The sequence below is a fragment of the Pseudorca crassidens genome, chromosome 19, assembly GCF_039906515.1.
Source record: "Pseudorca crassidens isolate mPseCra1 chromosome 19, mPseCra1.hap1, whole genome shotgun sequence".
Classification (NCBI taxonomy): domain Eukaryota; kingdom Metazoa; phylum Chordata; class Mammalia; order Artiodactyla; family Delphinidae; genus Pseudorca; species Pseudorca crassidens.
The window spans coordinates 46,309,160-46,328,035 of NC_090314.1; positions in this window are offsets into that span (position 1 = coordinate 46,309,160).

Genomic DNA, 18,876 nt, shown 5'->3' on the forward strand with positions numbered 1-18,876 from the left:
AGTTTCAGGTTTGGGGATATTATGAATATTGAGGCTATGAACATCCTTGGAAGTGTCTTTTGGTGACTACGTGTACACATTTCTGTTGAGTATATATCCTTGAGTGGAACTGCTGGATTATAGGGTGTATATGTTAAGCTTTATTAGATAGAGACAGTTTCCCAAAGTGTTTGTACCAGTTTACACTCCCACCAGCAGGATAAGAGCTCTGGTTGCTCCACATCCTTGTCAACACACGGCATTATCTCTCTTTTGCATTTTAGCTATTCTGATGGATGTGTAGTGGTAGCTCATTGTGGATTTGTTTGGGTTTTTAAAAAAAATTTTTGGCCATGTTACGTGACATGTGGGACCTTAGTTCCCCAACCGGGAATCAAACCCATGACTTCTGCATTGGAAGCATGGAGTCTTAACCATTAGACTGCCAGGGGAGTCCCTTATTGTGGTTTTAATTTGCATTTGCCTGATGACAAATAAAGTTGGGCATCTTTTCATATGTTTATTGACTTCTTTTGTGAATTTCCTTTTCAAGCCTTCTATCCAATTGTTTATCAGATTGTCTACCTTTTTCTTATTGATTTGTACAAGTTCTTTATGTACTTTGGATATGAGTCCTAGACAAATCTCTCCTTCCACTCTGTGGCTTGCCTTTCCAATCTCTTAGTGGTATGATCACTACAGTCCAATGTATCAACTTGCATAAACATTTTAAATTGGCAGCCAGAGAACATATGCATTCTTTCAGGTACTGGATGAAATTATCACTGCGCAGACACACCTCCAGCTCTGTCCAGCTCTGCCTGGACAGGGACAGGGGACTCCAGAACCCCAGACAATGGAAGCCCTAGCCACATTCACACTTGAACCCACATTCTCACCCACACACATCTCCCCAACCCTGAATCTGAATGGCAGGTCCACGCTAATTGGCAAGCATCCCCACTTCAGAGTGAATGGGCTGGGAAGCACATCCCACGTGGCAGGCTGTCAGGAAAAGCCGGAGGACTCTGGAGCACAGATTGGATGGGGTCAAACCACTTGCACATGTGGGAGCCAGTGAGTGTGTTTTCCCATACATGACCCTGGGTGCCTTGTAGGCTCGCCTCTCAATCAAGGACTTGGCGAGGAAGCCACCGCATGCTCCAATGTATTACTCTGTGTCTACGATGTGAACGGCGCCTCTGAGGGTCAATGCTCTAGTGCGGTGCACAGCCTGGATCCTGGTACTTGGCAGCCTTGCTTTCAAGCGGGAATCAGTCAAAATCAGAGAAAGTTTAGCCAAGGTTCTGGCCAAAGTAGGAAAAAAATGTAGATTTAAGCATGTGGCAGGAACAGGCATGACTGCACAGGACTGGACAGTCTTTCAAGCTAATCAGATGTCAGTAAGGTTTACCCTTGAACTTGGGCCAGGCTGGATTCTGCTCTCAACTGGGAGTCTGGGCCATACGCCTATGACCAGTCTATGTTCGGCAGGATTTCCGGGTCTGGGCAGTTGCTCATTTTTTCCTAGATAAGACAGTTTCTCCCTCAGGCTACCTTGGGCATGGGGTATCCTAAGGAGGAGGAGAAGGGTGGTGGCCCCAAGTCTGCAGCCTCCAGCAGTATGTTGAGGTCCTGAAGGCGCTAGGAGTGGAAGATGGGGGCCAAAGGAGGGACGTGGGGACAGAGCTGACAGCCCTGGGATAGAGCAGGCAGTGGGGCGGGGGGTGTTGCCCTCCAGGGGCTCTCTGGCCCTGACCCCTGCCTGGTGCAGTCCCCAGCTCTGGGGTTTGCTCAGTGTCCCACAGTCCCAGCCCTGCTGGGACACAGGCAGCCTGAGTCTCCCACTTCTGGGACCCCAGGGGTGTGGGTGCCTGTCCCCAAGGGGAGGAAGGGGAGGCTTGTTAGGGAGCTGTGGACGAGTAGGTCCCTGAGGCCTGGCTGGAGGGGACGCTGCAGGACGTAAGGGCTGTGCCCTGGAGACTCACACATCACAGGATGGCACAGTCCCTCTGATACCTACTAGCGCCCACTGCCAACACCCCACAAGCTCAGGCACCCAACTGTCACCTTCAGGGATGTAGACACTTCACACATGCTTCCATTCAGACCCACACGGACTCCCACCGGCTCAGGGGCGCACCCTCCTGAAACTGACAATGCCCCGCGGCTCATCAGCACCCCACACCCCCCACGTGCCCACTCCCCACGCTCTCCCACCCGTCACCCCATACTTCGCAGCTCTGGCCAGGAAGTCGCCGTCGCACCCTCCCCGCCCGGGGGTCCCGAGCATCCCGAGGCAAGCGGCGCCTGTTTGCGCAGCTAAGTGGCATCTGTGTACAGAGCTGCGCGCTTATCTCAGCAAACACGGCGCCCGCCGCCCGCCTGCATTAGCCCCGGCCCGGAACCCTTCCCCACTGCGCGCTCATCCGGCCACCGCTGATAAGGAGCGGAGGGGACCGCCACTCCCCGGCACCCCACCACCTCCGATCGCTCCGCGGAGCCAGGAAAAGTGACCGGATCCCTGTCAGTGGAGCTCCAACCCAGGCGAGGCCAGAGCCCCTCCAGCGCCTCTCCCGTTGCTGCCCACTGCTGCTCGGTCAGCCCTGCTTCCTTCCTCTCCCCACCGCCCGGACCGTGGCCATCAGCCTGGCTGCCGCAAGAACACCTGGCTGTCCCGGCCTCCTTCCGCTTGTGGGATCCACGTCTTGACCTGGATTCCCAATGGATGTAAGCAAGAGACTCAACAGGAATTCCTAAATATTACCGCTGCTGCTGCGGCTACTACTAGTAGTAATAATAATAATCAAAATAATATCAACTTGACCAAGGCTTAGCGGGGGCACAGGCCTGCCTGAGAAGCATCCTTATCATCTGATTTCATTTTCCCAGCAACTGAGTGAGGGAGGCAGTGTTATTAGCCCCGGTTTACAGAGGTGGAAACTGCTGACTTAGAGAAGTTGAAAACCTTAGCACATGGATTTGAACCTGGTGCTGCCTGAACCCAGAGCCTGCACCGGCCTCCTCAGAGGACACCAGCTGGTTAGTCCAGCCTCCTCGGTTTACCGATGGAGAAACTGAGGCACAGCCAGGAAGGCAGCTCCCAGACCGGCCTCGGCACTGCCACATCTGTCAGGCACCAAGTCGGCTCTGAGGTTACCGATACTGATTATCTAAGTCTAGTCTCAACTGGCGAGGTCGTTAAATCTCGATTTTGCTCTTAATTAAATCCAGTCGGGTTACATAAGTCGGTGAGAATCACAGAGACGCCTATTTTAAAAAGAAAGGAAGGGCAATGCACAAATGACTCACAAACGTGAATTGATTCAATTCCACTATTAATCAAAGAAATGCAAATTAAAACAGATACTTTTTTTTCTATTAAAAAATGTTGGCAGGGCTCCCCTGGTGGCGCAGTGGTTGAGAATCCGCCTGCCAATGCAGGGGACCCGGGTTCGAGCCCTGGTATGGGAGGATCCCACATGCCGCGGAGCAACTAAGCCCGTGCACCACAACTACTGAGCCTGTGCGTCTGGAGCCTCTGCTCCGCAACAAGAGAAGCCACGACAGTGAGAGGCCCGCGCACCGTGATGAAGAGTGGCCCCCGCTCGCCGCAACTGGAGAAAGCCCTCGCACAGAAACGAAGACCCAACACAGCAAAAATAAATATAAAATAAATTAATTAATTAAAAAAAATTTTTTGGCAAAGATTTTTTTAATGATAATGCCCAGTGATGCCCAGGCCCCTTTGCAAACACCAGAGATAAGACTATAAAAGAGGGGCTTCCCTGATGGCACAGTGGTTAAGAATCCACCTGCCAATGCAGGGGATGTGGGTTCGAGCCCTGGTCAGGGAAGATCCCACATGCCACGGGAGCAACTAAGCCTGTGAGCCACAACTACTGAGCCCACGCACCACAACTACTGAAGCCCGCTCGCCTAGAGCCCGTGCTCCACAACAAAAGCCACCACAATGAGAAGCACACGCACCGCAATGGAGAGTAGCCCCCACTCGCTGCAGCTAGAGAGGGCCCGTGCACAGCAACGAAGACCCAACACAGCCAAAAATAAATAAATAAATTTATCACAAAAAAAAAGGCTGTAAGAGAACTCTCAGAAGGCTGATAATGTGTATAACCTTTCAACCAGAGTTTCCATTTCTATGAATGTAACCAATGGACACATCCAGAGATAAGCACCAGGATATTCATCATAGCTGCAATTAACAATAGCACACACACAATAAGGGAAACAACCCAAACCCCCAAATGGTAAATATAGTATATAGAAAAGATGTACTATTTTAATGGAACCATTAAAATCACGTTTTAGAAAAATGTTAAATGATATGGAAATGTTTATGACATATGCTTACATGGGGGGAAGCAGAGTACAAAAATAATTCATATAGAATGATTCTGAGTCTGTAAATATATATATATTTATAGGAAGAAATATTTCTCTATATATTTCTAGGAAGAAATCCAGTAGGGATATTCTATACATTAAAATGTCGATATATGTCAACTGATACACTTTGCTGTATACCTGAAACTAACACAGCATCATAAATCAACTATACTCCAATAAAAAAATTGTTTTTAATTAAAATTAAAACAAATGTTAAGAGCATTATCTCTTGGGATGGGATTACAGGTGGTTCTTTTCTTTGTGCTTCTCTGTAATTTTTCTAGTTTAGAATGAATATGTATTTATAATCAGAAAAGTTCTAATTGAAAAAATCAAGAACAAACAAAAGAAATGAGAATAAAAGATGTATAATCGATCACCACCTCCCTGGCCCAGTGTCAAAGTCCAGCCCGCCTCTCCCACCCCTTCCAGCCTCTGGCCACGAGTGAGGGCCCAGGTTAGGACCAGAGCCCAGTGGGGCTGTGGTCTCAGCAGGGAAAAAGCAGAGGCCAGACTCAGGACCTGAGAGGAGCAGAGACCCATGATTCACCAGGATTAGGTAACGAGGTGGAGACACCCCCTTGGCCCATAAAGAGAGAGGTGAGTGTCCAGCAATTTCTCCCCTGAAGACACATGCCCAAGTGTATGTCCAGGGAGGACGGCCTGTGGGGTGTCTGAGGAGGAGGTTGGGTGCCCCATCGCTCCCATGGTTCACCCCAGGATGGGGTCACTTGGTTTCCTGTGACTTGTGTACCCCAAGTTTCTGTAGCCTTGCAGCCTGAAGGAAAGGGTCATCTGAGGACTGTGGCACCAGGCAGGCTTAAACTAGAATCCCAGCTCTACAACCCACTGTTTTTCAGCAAGCCACTTTGCCTCTCTGAGCCTCAGTTTCCTCATCTGTGAATGGGCATAAGAACACCCTTACAAGGGTCATTGTAAGGACCACAAGTAATGGAAAAAATGGACAGAGTGTCTGTGAAACGATACCCGAGGCTGTTTTGCCTGCCCCAGGACTCAGAACCACGGGACCCCGTCAGGAAAGCCTGCGTGTTCTGGACTCCCCACCCAGTCATCTGCTCCCATGTGGATTCTCACACCCAGCTGCCACAAACTACTATTTGAATCCCGACTCTACATGTGTTTGCTGCACGCTAGACGCACTGCTAAGCATTTTACATTTAATCCCCAGAGCAATCCTGTGAGATCCGTGTTATTAGTGCCATTCTACTGATAAGGAAACTAAGGCTCAGAGAGGTTAAGCAACTTGCCCCAGGCCCCACAGCAGGTAAATGGCAATACCGGGGCTGTGGGTCGGGCCAGTCTAGCCCTGGCCTGAGCTCTTTCTTCTGTCTCAGGCTGCCTCATGGAACCAAATGCCATCACATTCCTTGGGCCCCTGCTGTTCTGGTGGTCAGCACCGATGTGGGTGACTGAGGCTGTGAAGCCACGTTTCTATTATCGATATTCCCAGACTGTGCAGAGCTCTGCCTTCCTCTGCCCTGATTAATTACACCAGGAGCCTACTGAGAAAATCAGGTCCCTCTCCCCCAACCCCTGCTGTTCTCTGGCTTAATTACTTCTCTGGCTGTAATGAATGTCTCAGGAAGCTTCATCAGGAGCTGCGGTCTCCATGACTCAGCCCATGCCTCCCATAGCCCTGTCCCTTTGGGCTCAGACACAGGCCCAGCCTCTGCCCCTGTCTCCTACCCCTGCCTCTGTGCCCCGGCTTCAGCTACAGAGAACATCTGTGGGAGGGAGACTCCCAGCCCCTCAGCCTCCCTGCCCCCCATGGAATGCAGACCAGAAAACCAGATACAACAGGTCTGCCCCAGACTGGGGGCAGTCCCTCGCCCAGCAATCTGCCCGCAGGCTTTGGAGCAGATGCTCGGAATGGCAGTTCCTCCTGGATCCCTACCTGCTTACAGCCCCACGGGGCCAGCTCAAAGAGGCCATTCTTTCCTTTCCTTCATTCACCCAATATTCCCTGAGTACCTACTCTGTGCCAGTCCCTGTTCCCGGCACTGGGAATACAACAGAGAGCAAGAGAGACAAGGCGTGCGTCCTCCAGCAGCTTACGGTCTAGCAGGAGCACAGATCCAAACAAGTAAACAAACAGATACATACAATTATTTAAAAGGAGGGGGAGGGGCTTCCCTGGTGGCGCAGTGGTTGAGAGTCCGCCTGCCGATGCAGGGGACACGGGTTCGTGCCCCGGTCCGGGAAGATCCCACATGCCGCGGAGTGGCTGGGCCCGTGAGCCATGACTGCTGAGCCTGAGCGTCCGGAGCCTGTGCTCCACAACGGGAGAGGCCACAACAGTGAGAGGCCCGCGTACCGCAAAAAAAAAAAAAAAAAAAAGGAGGGGGAGAGTGGGAGCAGAGAGTGACAGCTTGGGGGGCAGGGGATGGGCAGGGAGAGATGGTACACACTCCTCCATCCCATCCTGTCTAATCCCTATGCTGGAAGTCCTTACAGCAGTCTGCTCTGCATCCCTCATACTTCAAGGCCAACGTGGTCTTACTGGATCATCACCTCCCATGACCCAGGGCTTCGGTCACACACACACACACACCAGCCATCACCTAAAAGAACCACAGGGAGGAGAGAGGGTGATGAGCAATGAAGACAGGGTTCCTGGTAGCCACCAGCCTCCCCTTCTGCCTCTTTGCCTTTCCATTGGGGGTCCTTTATCCCCCCATCAATCACCAAAATAATTTCCAGGTAGATCAAAGAGTTAAATGTAAAAATAGACTGAACCACTGGAAACCAGGAAGAAACAGAACGATCAGACCTCTTGAGGGAAAAGCTCTTTATGAGCATAAAACCACTGGAAGAAATCACAGAGAGAAAGGTCAACAACAGCCTTGACCACGGAAGCGTTAAGCGTGTGTGCGTGTCATAAAAGCATAGCCGAAATTACGACTCAGACCTCCTCCCTCTGCCAGACTAACGCCTAAGCTCTTCCAGCTTTACTTACACAAGGAACTTGACTCCCACCCCACCGCTCACCCACTCTGGGTCAGCTGTCACCCCTGACTGCTCCCTGAACCCCAGCTGCTCGACCCTCTATCAAAGCAGACATGAAACTGCATTGGGACGGTGCTTTCTACTTCGATCCTCATGGTGCTTGGGTACCTTGATGTCTTCCTGTTTTTATAATCTCCGTGCCCAGCATACAAAAATACTTCACACAGAACTCAATAACCTTTTTAGTGTTATATTTTCTGCTTCCCTAGGTTTTGTGTTTTTTATAATTATAGTAATATACACATAACATAAAATTTCCCGTCTTAATTTTTTTGAGGAACTGCCATATTGTTTCCATAGTGGCTACACCATTTTGCATTCCCACCAACAGGGCACAAAGATTCCAATTTCTCCACACCCTCACCAACACCTGCTATTTTCTTGGGGTTTTGATAGTAGCCATCCTGATGGGTGTAAGGTGGCATCTCACTCTTGTTTTGATTTGTATTTCTCGGTAACTATTTTTTTTTCAAATGAAAGTCAACAGACTAAAAAAGAAATCATCCTTATGGTCGTTATGACAAAAGGTTAGTATATTTTATGTGTAAAATGAATGTACAAATCTCTAAGTAAAACAGTAGAGTGCCCAAAAGATAAATGGCCGTGAACAGACAACTCCAAAAGAGGAGAAGCAACGTTAGAACAAATAGTTTAGCATCATCGGTTACAAAAAAGACAAAATGGGACAATATTTTACCTGGTAAGATTTCAAAACTTAAAAAAAAAGATAAAACTCACTGCTGACAAGAGTGCTGACGAAGAGACACTCCTTCATGGCTGATGAGAGTGTATATTGGTACAACCCTTTCGAAAAGCAACTTCCAGGGACTTCCCTGGTGGTCCAGTTGTAAAGAATCCGCCTTGCAATGCAGGGGATGCCGGTTCGATCCCTAGTCGGGCAACTAAGTCCAACTACGGAGCCCGCGCCTCCTAGAGCCCCTGCCCCACACCTCACAACTAGAGAGAGGAAACCGGAATGCCACAACTAGAGAGGAGCCTGCACGCTGCGAGGAAAGATCCCGCATGCGGCAACTAAGACCCGACTCAGCCAAAAATAAATAAATAAATATATTTTTAAAATGTTAATCACTGTATTGTACAACTGTAACTTATATGATATTGTACATCAATTATATTTTCATTGGAAATAAAAAGAAAAGCAACTTCCAAAGACTCAAGAGCATTAAAATTATTCATGTACTTGAACCCAGAAATTCCGTTTCTGGGCACTTACTGAAATAAACTCAATTTAGAAATCTAAGCACAGGGACTTCCCTGGTGGTCCAGTGGTTAAGAATCCGCCTGCCAGTGCAGGGGACACGGGTTCAATCACTGGTCCGGGAAGATCCCACATGCCTCGGAGCCCGTGCACCACAGCTACTGAGGCCACGTGCTGCAACTACTGATGCTCGCGCACCTAGAGCCCGTGCTCTGCAACAAGGGAAGCCACCGCAATGAGAAGCCGGCGCACCACAACGAAGAGTAGCCCCCGCTCGTGGCAACTAGAGAAAGCCCACGTGCACCAACGAAGACGCAACGCAGCCAAAATAAATACAGAAATAAATAAAAGAAATCTAAGCACAAAAAATGTGCACCACAGTTTATTTATAATAACAAAAGCTTGGAGGCATTATAAATATCTAATAATAGCATATTCAATATTAAATTTTAAAATATTCCTATCGCATGACATCATGCAGTCACCCAAACCATGGTTATGAAGTCTATGGGGTGAGAAGCTGTCTAGGATCTAATGTTATGCGGGGAAAGCAGGATCCAAAACGTTACCTGCAATAACGTCTAAACTAGGGAAAAATTAAGGGCAGTAAGTGCATATGAAAACACACGGCAGGCTGGTGGAGGCTATCTCTGGCTGACGGCCCATGCGTAATTCTTCTTTTCTTCATTTTGCTTCTCTGTGCTTCCTCTCTCCACACCAGATCTCTCCCCAAACCGATAACATAATTAAAACATTTCCTAAACTTTTCTGAATATTGATCCTTAAAAAACGTCATTCAACAATATGAGGGAATTTTAATGCATAAAGTGCTAATTAGGACGTTGTTTATAATCATACAGAAACTGGACGCAAATCAAGTTTTAATAATAGAAAATTAATTAAGTAAGTGAGGGAATTTTACCCTTGTTGAAATCTTAGGCAGTCACTACAAGGCCGAGTTAGGAAGTGCTATCGGTTGAATTGTGTCCCCAAAAAGATACGTTGAAATTCTAACCCCTGTACCCCAGAATGTGACCTTATTGGGAAATAGGATCGTTGTAGATGTAATTAGTTAAGATGAGGTCATACTGGAGTAGGGTGGCACTTAATCCAGTATGACTGGGACTTCCCCAGTGGTCCAGTGGGTAAGACTCCACGCTCTCAATGCAGGGGGCCTGGGTTCAATCCCTGGTTGGGGAACTAGATCCCGCATGCATGCCGCAACTAAAGAGCCCACATGCTACAACTAAAGATCCAGCATGCTGCAAGGAAGATCCCGTGTGCCACAACTAAGACCCAGTGCAGCTTAAATAAATAAACAATTTTAAAAAAATCCAGTAGGACTGGTGTCCTTATAAGAAGAGGAGACACTCAGGGAGAAGATTGTCAGGTGACGGTGGAAGCAGAGATTGGAGGGATGCATCTATTGATACAAGGCAAAGAATGCCAAGGATTGCCAGCAAACACCAAAAGTCAGAAGAGGCAAGGAAGGCTTCTTCCCTACCAATTTCAGAGAGAGCATGGCCTGCTGACACCTTGATCGATTTCTAGCCTTCAGAACTGTGAGACAATAAGTTTTTGCAGTTTTAAGCCACCCAGTTTGTGTCCTTTGTTAAGGCAACCCTAGGAAATGAATGCAGGAAGTAATATGAAAAATGTTCGTGACATCCTGATAAATGAAAACTCAGGAAAATTAATATGTACACAATAACACAGCCATGTTTTAGAAATATATAAAAAAAGCCTGGAAGGAGACAGACCAAATGCAAACAGCAGCTGTATTACTAGACTAGGTGGGTTTTGTTTATCCAGTTTTTCAGTTGTTTCCCTAAATTACTTTTATAATGAAAAAAAGTTTTATTTTTTTAAAAAAGTATATCCTAATTATAACCACCAGCTCCTCTTTCCATTCCCACTGTCAGGACCCTGGCCTCTCTGCCTGGGATCCACCACTCCCACTCCTCCCACCCCATCCCACATCCCTTCCTTCTTCCAAGAACCCGGCTGGGATCTGGCCACTCTCCTCCTCAATATCCCTCAGTGGCTCCCCAGGTCTGTTTAATCCTCACCCACGGCACTGGCCTCAACCCACCCTGGGCTGTGCCCTTCCCTCCCCTTCGCCTGCCCACCACACTAACAGTCCAGTCGAGGAACATTTGTACTTTCCCTGAGGTTTTTCAGTCGGAGGTAAAACAACCGGTAAGGTAGTGAGGGAAGCGAGTTTTCTCCCTGCTGGGAAGACGGAAACAGAGGATCCATCCCTGCGTGGGAGGGAGCGAAAATCCTATTCAAAGCCAGCCCGAGGCCAGTCTCTGAGGCTGGGACCCGAACCCGCGCGTCTGAGGCCAGATCAAGGCAAGGACCGTGCCCGATCCCCGTCTCTACTCGCCCAGCGCCCTACCGGGTACCCAGTGGGAGCTCCATTAATGCGTCCCGTCCCGACTGAGGATGCCTGAGACCCCTCCTCCCATCTTTGCCCCAAATAATACCCCCACTCCTTTCAATGCCTTGGCCCCTGCCTCCCCTCTTTGACTGTACCCTCACTCCCTGACCTGCGGGCTGGGTTTTCAGGGAAGAGGGTTGGAGTAAGGGATCCGAGAGAGGCACGCGAAGATGGGGTGGCTCTGGGAGGGTGCTGGCTGGGGGTGGGGGTGGCCAGAGCTCGGGGTGAGGGGCGTAAGTCTTGGCACGACAGAGCCGGGAGTACCCCGCCCCCAGACCCACCGCCCAGGGTGCGTTCCCACCGGCCCCTGGCGCGGATCTCTTTACTTCGAGGATGTGGGCACTGCGGGCGGACTGGACGCGGCCAGTCCGGGACTCACCAGGATCTCGTACCGCGTGGCCGGGCCGGCATTGCCCTCTCGTGGCACTAGTGTGTAATTACAGCCTGCGGGCACACAGCGGAATCCGTCTCCGCCAGCCACTGACGACCAGAAAAGTATTTTGGGGTGTGGACCTACGCCCTGAGTTCCCTGAGCCCCGGAGGCTGACTATTCAACCTTAGGACAGTTTCCTGAGCCCTGAGGCCCCACAATCCCCTACCTACACATTAACCTCACCTCTGGACATGCACATCTTAGGATGAACTGTATGAAATTTCCATTAGTTGACCTTTCTGATGTATAAAAAACACACATACTGTCCCACATCTCACCTTCACACATGCCACCATACACATACACACACACACACACACACACACACTCCTCTCTCCTCTGGAGAACACACAGAGCTTTCAGCCGCGCGACATGGAAATACTGTTCCACTTAGCCCCACACTACCTTAGCCATGAGTCCCACACAACACCTAACCCCTGCCCAGCCATAAACGCACCCACAACCACCCTCAATCCTCACCCCAGTGTCTTCACCTCTCCCTCTTCACCTCCTCAAACTCACTAGGGACATCCCCATATAGAAAGCCACCTTTCCTGACCTCTAGGGACCAGCCCACATCTCTGCTCCACTACTTTTCAGACTTGAATGCCCATAATATCCCCTGGGGATCTCATTAAAATGCAGATTCTCACTCAGTAGGCCTAGAGTGGGCCCCAGATAGGTCATCTCTAACCATCTCCCAGGTGACGCCACAGACCATGCTTTGAGTACTGTAGCCCTGCTTCTTTCTCCAGCCTCAATTTCCCCAGGAGTTCCACGCTATGGTCTCATCCCACGCCTCTCCCCAACCCTCTGCCACCTGGTTCCCCCACCCTGCCTCCCCACCACCCCACTGAAACAGAAAACTCACTAATGAGTGAAGCCAATGGCCTTTTTTTTTTTTTTTTTTTTTTTGCTGTACGCAGGCCTCTCACTGTTGTGGCCTCTCCCATTGCGGAGCACAGGCTCCGGACGCGCAGGCTCAGCGGCCATGGCTCACGGGCCCAGCCGCTCCGCGGCATGTGGGATCTTCCCGGACCGGGGCACGAACCCGTGTCCCCTGCATCGGCAGGCAGACTCTCAACCACTGCGCCACCAGGGAAACCCAAAGCCAATGGCCTTTTCTCAGGCTTTGGGGCATCTACAGTGTGAGCTGCCCTTTCCTTCTTCAAACATCACCACCTGTGGATTCTTGGTGACTCCTGACTGGCCTCCTACTCTGGACCCCCTCCAACCTCTCCCCTTTCTACAGCCCTCCCTGGCAGCTCATGCCCAGGATCAGGGGTCTCGTCCACTACCCTCTCCACACCTCTCCCGCCCAGACCACTCTCCTGAGCTCCAGGCCCCTTTTCCAGTTGTCTGCTAGGAAGCCCTGCCTATACCCTGAAAGCACCTTACCTCCACTTGTCTGAAACCAGCCTCCTAGGATCTCTGTAATAATGGTGGGAATTCTGTGGTGGCCTAGTGGTTAGGACTCCACTTTTACTTCCGAGGGCGCAGGTTCGATCCCTGGTTGGGGAAATAAGATCTGTAAGCTGCGTGGGGCAGCCAAAAACAAAAAAAGGTAAAGCCTAACTTCATGGCATTATGTGAGAATTAAGTAAGTTAATATATATCATGTGCTTATGGCAATGAAAGCACTGAGTCCTAACCACTGCACCACCAGGGAATTCCCAGAATTTGCTATTGTTATAGTAGCCCTTCCTAAATACACCCAATACCTAGAGATTATAAACTGAAGGAAGACCCTTCCTATCATAGAGTTATGGACAAATCCTGCTTTTTCTCTCCCTCTGTTTCCTTCTATCATCTCAGAGAAAACGTCCCCATCAGATGCTAACACGCCTGCCTGTGTGCATCAGGGCATCATCTTTCTTACACTGCTGATAATCTATTCCTTTTTTTTTTTAATTTACTTTGGCTGTGTTGGGTCTTCATTGCTGTACGGGGGCTTTCTCTGTTTGTGGCGAGCAGGGACTACTCTTCATTGCTGTGCGCAGGCTTCTCATTGCAGTGGTTTCTCTTGTTGCAGAGCACGGGCTCTAGGCACGCGGGTTTCAGTAGTTGCAGCACGTGGGCTCAGTAGTTGTGACTCGCGGGCTCTAGAGCGCAGGCTCAGTAGTTGAGGCGCCCCAGCTTAGTTGCTCCGTGGCATGTGGGATCTTCCCGGACCAGGGCTCGAACCCGTGTCCTCTGCATTGGCAGGCGGATTCTTAACCACTGTGCCAGCAGGGAAGTCTCTCTTTATTGGCTTTTGAGCGGCAAGCAGCCAGACCCTGTTGTCGGTTACAGATCCCTGTATAGCACAGGGAACCATACTCAATATCGTGTAATAACCTATAATGGAAGAGAATCTGAAAAAGAATATGTACATAAAACTGAATGATATAAGAATATATAATATATACAACTGAATCACTCTGTTGTACACCTGAAACCAACACAACATTGTAAATCAACTATACTTCAATAACAAAATAAAAATAAAAATTTTTTTTTAAAAAGCACATTTCAATTCAAACCAGCCACATTTCAAGTAATGAACAGATACATGTGGTTAATGGCTGTTGTACCGAACCCCTCAGAGTCAGAGAATTAAAAATAAAGGGGAACAATAATCGAAGGACAGCAGTGTTCAGAAAAGAGGCTGCCTGCCTGTTGCAATAGGGGAAGAGGGGCGGTGGTTCTCTGGGAAGAAGCCACCACAAGTATTGATGGAAACATTGTCATCATCTTCATGGTCTCCACAGAGCTTGTTCCATCTTCACCCTGACCTTGTGAACTAAGGATTACTCTCTCCTGATTAACAATAAGGAAACAGGTTCAGTAGTCTAAGGGCTGGTCCAAGGTCACACCGTGAAGGAGAATTGGGTGTGGGATTCAAGCCCAGGGCTCGTGACTCCTCGTGTTGGCCATACCGTGCTCTGGAAGAACGCGGAACGATTCCTGAAACTCCAAGGGACTCTCGTGGCTTCGTTCTGTCCCCAGACCTCTCTCAGCTCCGTAGTACACTGCGAGCACTGCTCTCCGCTTAAATGATGGGGTGTGCTAACGTGCTGGACTCGGGGACACCACTGAGGGCACGACAGGGGCCTCCGGGAGGGACACCTAGACCTTACATAACAAAGGAAGAAGGAACGGAGACCCAGGACAGCACAGTGGGCAGGAGAGATGAAGATGAATGTAAAAGGGAGGCTTGGCGCTATCTTCCAAGCAGATCAGACTAAAGACCGGAGAATGGGTCGGATACCACCTCTGAGTTCTCATATTTGTTTCCGGTAACATCAACGTAACTTGATGAATGGTGATTCCTGATAAGGAGAGTGTGCCCAAGCAAAGCAGGTCCGTTGGCCAACGCACAGCAAACCAAACGCTGAGATGCCATGGTTCGCAGCCGAGAAAGAGTTTACTCACAAGGCAGCCAAGTAAAGAGATGGGAGAACAAGTCTCAGATTACCTCCCTGAAGTCCGGTTGTCTATTCCTTTTAACAAACCCCCGGGGCAGCAGCGAGAGAGGCAGAGAGTAGGGAGCCCCCTGCTGGACAAGAGGTTCATGGCACATTTGGAACTGAAAATCTTATAGCCATAAATCTGTGGGTTTCCTCCTCCACGTTGTACTATGTATTTGTGGAGTATTTAGTATTTCACATATTTATGCCTTGGAGGGAAACTATGCCTGGAAGGAGAAAACTAGCTTTTACTAAGTGTTTACATTATGTCAGACTGGGAACATGCACGTATGGGAATTCACTGAATCTTTAATTTTGCAAATGTCCAAGCATTCATAAAAGTTGGGAGATTGTATAGTGAATCCCCTGTATCCATCATCCAGCTTCAACAAGTAGCAACTCCTAATTCATTGTGGCTCTGTTCCCCCACCCCGCTTTCCCTTCTCCTGGGTTATTTTGAAGAAAATTCGAGGCATCTTATCTTTTCATGTATAAATATTCAGTATGTATACTAAAAGATATGGAATCATTTTTAAAACATTAACAATCATATCACAACTAAAAAATTAATATGTCAAGTATTTTTGTGCTCAAATGTTCCTGATCGTCTAATATTTTATGGTTTGTTTTTATCAGAATCCAAATAAGGATGAAAAGAGGCTTTTAAAATGCTTCTTTTGATCTATAGGTTCATCCTTCCCCTCCTACTCTTTCCTTGCAACTTATTTGTTGAAGAAACCAGGTTGTTTGTCCTATAATGTTTGCGAGGATTTGGCTGACTGCATGCCCACAGAGAACTTTACATCCTCACCACGATTCAATGAGAGTAAGTTTTCTTCCCCCATTTTACAGGTGAGAAAACTGAGGCTCATAGAAGTTAAAAGCCTTGCCCAAACCTTTGCATCCTAGTAAGTGGCAGAGCCCAGGCCTCCTGACTTCCAGCCAAAAAAAAAAAAAAAGGGACAGCTTCCTCAGAGCACCTAGTTCAGTACCTGGCACATACTGTGTGCTCCTCACTGGTGGAGAGGGCCACCTTGGGGCTGCCTGGGCAATCCTAGGGCCAAGTCCACGAACACAGATTCCACAGACCCCACAAACCATGAAGCCAGACTTTTCTTTCCACAGGCTCTGCTTCTTTCTCTCTGTCCTCTCTTCATTAATTTATCCAATAAATAACTACTGGGCACCTCTCACATGCCAGATGCCATCCGGGCATATGAATGAGTATGGCTGTGTGCCTCTGTACATGGGTAGATGGGTATGGTCTCAGGGAGAAGTGGGTTCTACTTCTAACTCTGCATGTAGTGTGTGTGTGTACACAAGTCTGTGTACATTTGTATCTCCAGATCTAAATATCCCTGTGGTTGTCAATGACTACAATTGGCTATATAGTTGTGTGTTCTCAGTATCCTTCCATGTAAACGTGCGTGTGTTTCTATGTGTGACACGGTCACTGAGAAAACCTCCACAAATGTACACAATTCTGTATGCATATGTGTGTCTGAGTGGACCTGTGTCTCTCTGTATGGCTGTGTGTCTACACACGTGTATCTCTCTATGTGCACATATGTATCTGTGTGACTACGGATGCTGGAGCTCTCCATGTTATATATATACACTCTGTGTATCTCTGTACGCTTGTGTGTCTACACACCTGTGTATCCGTGTGCATCTCAAAGGGTGGCGTGGGTCTCTACTTTTGTGTACTCTGTGTATCTGTGTGTATGTCCCCTCTGGTGCTGTGGTGGGGATGGTCACCTATCAACCCTCACCTGCCCAGATTCCTGTCACCTCCATGCCCACCTATACTAAGTGGCGGTCAAGGAGGACTCCCATGGGAGGGAAAACCTTGGCCCTTCAAACCAGCCCCTGTGCCCAGGGCTGAGGCTCCTGCTGAGGGGAGCGTGTAGAGGAGTTGGAAGGTTGTGTCTGCTCCCAGCATCTCGAGGACCCGAGGCCTGATTAGAAGATAGGAGCCTGACTCTGGGCCCATTGACAATAGGCTTTGCTCTGAAAGACGAAACATCAGCCAGCTTCAGAGGGGAAAACATAAAATTCAAGCGGGAACCGTAGGCCCGCAATGATCCTGTAGGCCTTCAGTTCAGACGGGTGGGTCAGGTAGGGATGTGGACCCCATACTCACAGCCATCTCCTCCAGAAAGCAGGGCCAATTCCCCAACCACGGGCTGGCCTTCTCCAGGGAGAGTGACCCCAGGGTCACCCGGCCTGGAGTTAATCATCTACTCGGGGTATCCCTGGGCCCCATTGGCTGCCTGGGGACACGGCCCTCTGGGCTGAAACCCAAAGGAGAGGAGAGGAGTTCCCCAGCCAATATCTGCCCCACCGGCCCAGGGGAGATGGGGAGGATGCTGTTGGCTACTGGACCTGGTGGGCCCTCAGGAAGCCCACAGTCTGGGAAGGAGACAGCAGCCCCCCACTCAGGAAGCCCCAGTCTGAAGGGAGAGGCCATCCTTGCCCTCACGGGGGCCCCAACCTGGCAAGAAGCAGGACTCAGCCGCAGCTGGGGAGAAAGGACCTAAAAGGGGTGTACGCTTTAGTTGGAAGAAGCGAAGAGGGGCCAGGGTAGGGGCAGAGACCCAGAGCAGCAAAAGCGGGAGAGACCCAGAAAGAGGAAGTCTGAATAAAGCGTGGCCCGGAGGGTGGGCGCTCTGACGACGGGTTTGGATGGAGAGACCAGGAAGGGGAAGCACATTTGAGGTTGAGGGTCTCTGAGAGCAGAAAGAAGGAAAATGATTTGGGCTCCAAGGGTTAAGACCACCTCCTCTAGTGGATTCTGGGAAGTGTGGGGATCGGAGGGGCAGCAGTAAAGAGAGAAGAGAACGAAGGCCCTGGAGGTGGCCCCTCAGGGCAAGGGGTACACACCCTCCCTGCCATTGCTTCACTCTGTTGGAACTCAGGATTTCTAAGTAGGAAAACGGAAAAGTCAATGGAGGAGATCACAGAGGTCAGCTCCCGTCTCCCCTGCCAGGAGTCTCCTGCCCAGGACGGTGCATGCATGTGCTGTGCTGTGTGTGTGTATGTGCCTGCTCGTGTACGTGTGCACGTGTTCACGCGAACGTGTGTTTTGGTGGGGGATCCTTGGCAGGGTCAGTGCACTCACGCAGCATCCTCTGGGACACCCAGGAGAGAAGAGCCCAGACCGCTGCTCCCCATTCAGGCAGAGCCTGACACCCAGCACAGGGAACACAGAGCTGTACAAAAGGAAGGAAAGAGCAGGGGGTAGGAACTCAGGATGTCAAGGGTCCAGCCATGACACTCACAAGCTGTGTGACCTCGGCCAAGTCACCTCCCCTCTACAGTTGATTTCACCGCCCTCTGTAAAGACAGAGGGTGGGACCCCACCGGGATAGAGTGTACCCGAGGGCAGGATATGTACAACTGTTAGCACACCAGGTGTTTTTAGGCAGCACAGGGGATACAGTATTAAGCAACAATGAATCACATCCTGTGAAAGTTTTCAAGTCCTTTTCAAATCTTGCTTAAGAGCATGGATCGGGAGCAAAACTGCTTTGCTTCAAAGACCAGCTCCACTGCTTACGAACTCAATGACCTTGTCCCTCACATATTTTTGTGCCTCAACTTCCTCGTCTATAAAATGGATGTAATAATAATACCGATTCTGGAGTCGCTGTAAGGATTAAATGAGTTACTATGTGTGAAGTGCTTTGCACAGTGCCTGGCGTTCTGCATGTGTCAGCAGCTATTATTCTATCTTGGAGAAAGCCTCACAGTGTGCTAGGGGACCTCTACCACCTGGTGCCTGCTAACATTCTTTGTTCCCAAGAGAAGCAAACGACACTAACCAGCTGGAATTTATAACATTTTGTTCTCTCTTTATTTGTAAGACTTTCTTTCGAGTGATAATGGCCTTCTAGTTACAATCCTGATGTGGATA